We start from the raw sequence: 4,872 nt of genomic DNA, 5'->3' as shown, positions 1-4,872 counted from the left end.
GGTGAGTTCACTCGTTACTACTAAGAAAACCAGTTTTAACTTAAATCAAAGAAACGCCAAGGAACTTTGCTTAAAGCCAGGAATCAGATTAGGATTCTGTTCAAATGGTAGGTGCATGAACCTATCAGTCTCATGTACTTAATATATATATATTTTTAAAGTGAACCTCATCCATGACCTATAAGCCATAAGCCATACTTGGAGGGTTATTATTTATTTATTTATTTTAAAGAAACAAGCTTAGAAAAAAGATGAAAGTAGGAGAAAATGTTAGGATGAGCAGATGACACAATGATTACGTTGCTGGACTCCTACCTAGTTGACTGCGGTTCAAGTCCTGGACCCAGGGGCTTAAAACTCACACCAGGCACCTGTGCATGCATGCCCAAAATCCCAAGAGGAGACTGGAAAAGAAGGGATTGCAGCAGGGCCATCCCCTCTGAGGGGTGATTTCTCACTTTCTATCTCTGTGTCTGTCTCTCCAGGCAGTGCATGTGCCCTATAGAAAAAAAAATTCTAAAAAAAAAGTAGGAGAAAATATTGAATAGACCATGATGTAGAACTTATTAATTCACACAATTTTTTTAGGGTTTTTCTTAGTGCCTACTATGAGTGGTATACTTTGCTTTTATAGGTGTGATTTCAGTTCATTTTCTTTTGTTTTTTCCAGGTTTTTGCTATAGGGCACTTGTACTTGCTGGAGAGAGATAGAGACAATGAGAGGGAAACTGAGGAATCGTCCTCTAGAGGGATGGCTACACCACAATCCCTTCTCCTCCTAGGATATTGAGCACATACGGAGAAATGGAAAAGGGATTGTGGTGGTGTGGTGAGCCTCATTGGGAGTTCTTTCATTTTCTTTCTTTCTTTCCTTCCTTCCTTCCTTCTTTCCTTCCATCCTTCCTTCCTTCCTTCCTTCCTTCCTTCCTTCCTTCCTTCCTTCCTTCCTTCCTTCCTTCCTTCCTTTGCTTTTTGCTATAGGGTGTATGGCTTGCCAAAGAGACAGAGAATGACAGAGAGACAGAAAGCAAGAAATCAACCCCAGGGGGATGGTCACGCTGCAATCCCTTCTCCTCCATTCTTCTCTCAGGCTCTGGGCACGTACACACCCGAGACCAATGTGAGTTTCAAGCTGCTGGGTCTGGAACTCAGTGATTGGCCATGTGGGAGCCAGGTGCCACTATGCCACCTGCTGGCCCCTTCCCACAGGTTTTCTTCTTCTTCTTTTTTTTTTTTTAACATATTTTATAGATATATCAGATAAGGGGAAATTATGCAGTTATAGTGCTTGGGATCTGGGCAACTGACAGAACAATTTCCCAAACTTTCTTTTAGTATCTAGTCTCCGAAGCCATGGTTGAAATGCAGAGCAGTTCAAGATCTTTGACTAGTAGTTAAGCACTCTTCATTTACCTTCAGCAATATATGTCAATGAAATACAACTCAGTTTTGTAATGCTCTTATTCAACTTTCAGAATTTTCCAAAGTCATTGCAAACTAAAAGCCACCATATCCAAAAATCCCAATGAACTCTGAGCAGCATAAACACACACACAGACACACAACACACATGAAGGCGTTGCACAATGAAATTGCTGGAAAATAGTGATAAAGGGAACACCTTCAAGATGAGACTGATCACTGGCTTCTCATCAAAAACAATGCAAACCAGAGACAGGAACGTTATCTTTAACTGAAAGAAAAACACCGCCAACCGACAATTTTATATCCGTTGAATATTTTCAGACAAACCCTTCAGAAGAGCCAAAGCTGAGAGAATTTATCAGTAATAAACCTGTACTACAAGAAATGCTAATAGTTTTAATGGAAATAGTTCAGGCTGAAAGAAAATGATACCAGATGGACATTAGAACTTATACAGAAGAATGAAGAGCATCAGAAATGGTAAATATTGGGGTAAATATAAACTACACATTTTTTGTTTTTGATGTCTTTAAAAGATAATGTACTGTTTAGGGTGAAAATAATAACAAATCATTATTATATTTATTATTTTTGTAGGGTAAAATGTATGACATGTATGGAAGTATGTTGTTATAAGATTTTTTTTTTACAAGCGGTGATTTTTATTCATTAATCAACTAAAAGTCTTTTTCCAGATGATTCTTTCTCATGTATCCTGCATGCTTTACTTAGTAAGCAAAGCCTGGTAAGGTGAGGCTTCAGCTAGTCCCCAGACTCTGACCCTTCTTCATCTTGACTAATCTGGAAGTAACGAAGTTCGTAAGTCTCCTTGTCAGATGCAACCACACGAAGCCAATCACGAAGCTTGTTCTTCTTAAGGTATTTCTTAGTGAGGTATTTCAAATACCTTTTAGAGAACTGTTTCTCGGAAACGACTGATTTTATTCTTGAGGCGTTCAATGTGGATGGACTACATTTCCAAGGTGCCAGTTTTCCCATTGACTTTAACCTTTTCCCACAGAAACTGTTCAAAATTTCCAGAGTCAAAAATTCCGTCTTGGGACCAGCAGTTAGCGTAATGGCTATGTCGCTGGACTCCCACATAGTTGACTGCGGTTCGCGTGCCGGACCCGGTGGCTTAAAACTCCTGCCGGGTGCATGTGCGTGCGTGTCCAAGATCCCAAGAGGAGAATGGAGGAGTAGCGATTGCGGCATGGCCATCCCCTCTGGGGGGTGATTTCTCGCTTTCTGTCTCTCTGTCTGTCTCTGTCTGTCTGGCGAGCGCACGTGCCCTATAGCAAAAACCTCAAAAAAAAAAAAATTCCGTCTTCTACTGGATGAGTAAGGTCCAAGTTAAACTTCCAGGTTGACCTCTTAGGCTTCTAGTCTTTCAGCGCCATCTTGGCAGCCAGCTGTGTGGTCAGAAAGCTGTTATAAAATTTTTATATTATGCAAATATAACATAACTCACATTTAAGTGCAGAATGTGTGGGCAGGCAGGTGGTGTGGTGGTTAAGGCATTGGACTCCCACATGGCTGACTACAGTTTGAGTCCCAGACCTGGTGGCTTACTTTCTCTCTCTCTCTCTGGTCAAATTGAATAGTAATAATAAATAAAATGAATAATTCTTTTTAAAAATTAAAAAAAGGTACAATGTGAAAAGTTGAAGACATATTGTAAAGCTTAGAGCAACCACTAAAAAACCTAAAGAGTATAGTTAGTAACTCAGTAAAGGAGATAAAATGGATTCCTAAAAAATAATCCAAGAGAGGGACTGGCAGATGGCATAATGGTTATGTCACCGGACTCCTATGTAGTTGACCATGGTTCGAGTCTTGGACTCGGCGGCTTAAAACTCATGCCAGGTGTGTGTGCATGTGTGTCCAAGATCCCAGGAAGAGAATGGAGGAGAAGGGATTGTGGCATGACCATCTCCCATGGGGGATGATTTCTCTCTTTGCCTCTTTGGTGAGTGCATGCACCTTATAGCAAAAATCTCTCTAAAAAAAATCCAAGAGAAGGCAGGAGAAGAGGAAAAAAGGAACAGAGAACAGATGGGAAAAACAGAAGTGTAGTACTGATAACTCAAACCTGTAAGGTAAGAAATCACCAAAAGAAAAGCCCCAAAACAGTGTTATAATTACCAAATATTTAGAATGAGATAAAGAATAAGTAAACAAACCTGACTGCCACAAATGGAATACTGTAGCTTTTAGTGATCATCAGATCAGCTAGTTAATTCAGCATTGAAATTAGATCTGTTTCTCCCAATGAAAGAGATGATTTTTGGTTCAGCAATGCCTACCACCTGGCACAACATGGCAAGATTTGAAAGAGGTGACAGATTAGGGCAGGGCAGTGGTGCAGCAGTAAAACCTGAAGTTCTGTAAAGCTGACCCATACGGGAAGATTCTGGTTCATATCTGGAAACTTCCTTGAGTATGTTAGGCATCCATACACATGCCCTGTGATTTGGGGCTGACTGAGCTGGGGTGGACCATGGCATTGGGACTCCATTAAGGGTGCACTTTCTCTGTCTCTCTTATGGAAGATATAAATAAATAAGCTCTCTCTCTCTCCTTTTTCTAGGTTAGAGGGTGTGTGTACTCACCAGAGAGAGAGGGAAAGGGAGGGAAAGTATACCCCATGGGGAATAGTTATGCTGCAGTTCCTTTTCCTCCATCTCACCCTACTTTTGGCATTATGGGCATGCACACATACATGCCTAGCATGTTTCTTGAGCTACTGGGTCTGAGAATTGAACCACGTGATTGACCACGAGAGATCCATCCATCTTAACCACGAGATCATGGAGTTGACCCTAAATAAATAACTTTTAAAAAAGAGGTAACAGGGACCAGCAGATGGCGTAATGGTTATGTCACTGGACTCCCTTATAGTTGACTGTGGTTCAAGTCCTGGACCTGGTGGCTTAAAACTCACGCCAGGCACATGTGCGTGCATGCCCAAAATCCCAAGAGGAGAATGGAAGATAAGGGATTGCAGTGTGGCTGTTTCCCTGAGGGATGATCTCTCACTTTCTCTCTATCTCTCCGGTGAGCACACGCACCCTATAGCAAAAATCTCTCTAAGAAAGAAAGAAAGAAAGAAAAGAAAAGAAAGGTAACGCATTAGACAAAGGAAGAGTGTTGGGAAAGGACCTAAAGTACTCAGTGTTGTCACAGTTGGGACAGTTGCATAATTTGGGTAGTGGGACTGAAAACAAAGGGAATTAGGATACTCTCTGAAAGTGAAACTTAATCAACAGATAATGCATCAAGCAGAGATATTAAAAATGTATTTTGGAGCCAGTAGATGGCGTAGTGGTTATGTCACTGGACTTCCACATGGCTGACCATGGTATGAGTCCCGGAACTGGTGGTTTGAAAATCATACTGTACGTGTGTGCCCAAGGTCCCAGGAAGAGAATGGAGGAGAAGGGATTG

General features: G+C 41.2%; 1 protein-coding gene and 1 pseudogene across 2 annotated transcripts in view; one reads left to right on the top strand and one right to left on the bottom strand.

Moving 5' to 3' along the window:
- The window catches only part of ACOT9 (acyl-CoA thioesterase 9), an 87,751-nt gene that overhangs the window by 18,534 nt on the left and 64,345 nt on the right, over window positions 1-4,872 (top strand). The gene's annotated exons all lie outside the window — the stretch shown is intronic.
- On the bottom strand, window positions 2,175-2,825 carry LOC106734696 (60S ribosomal protein L22-like 1; annotated as a pseudogene).

This window comes from Tupaia chinensis, unplaced genomic scaffold (genome assembly GCF_000334495.1).
Source record: "Tupaia chinensis unplaced genomic scaffold, TupChi_1.0 Scaffold000184_1, whole genome shotgun sequence".
Lineage (NCBI taxonomy): Eukaryota > Metazoa > Chordata > Mammalia > Scandentia > Tupaiidae > Tupaia > Tupaia belangeri.
The sequence above is the reverse complement of the archived record's forward strand: the minus strand, read 5'-3'. Positions and strand labels throughout refer to the sequence as shown.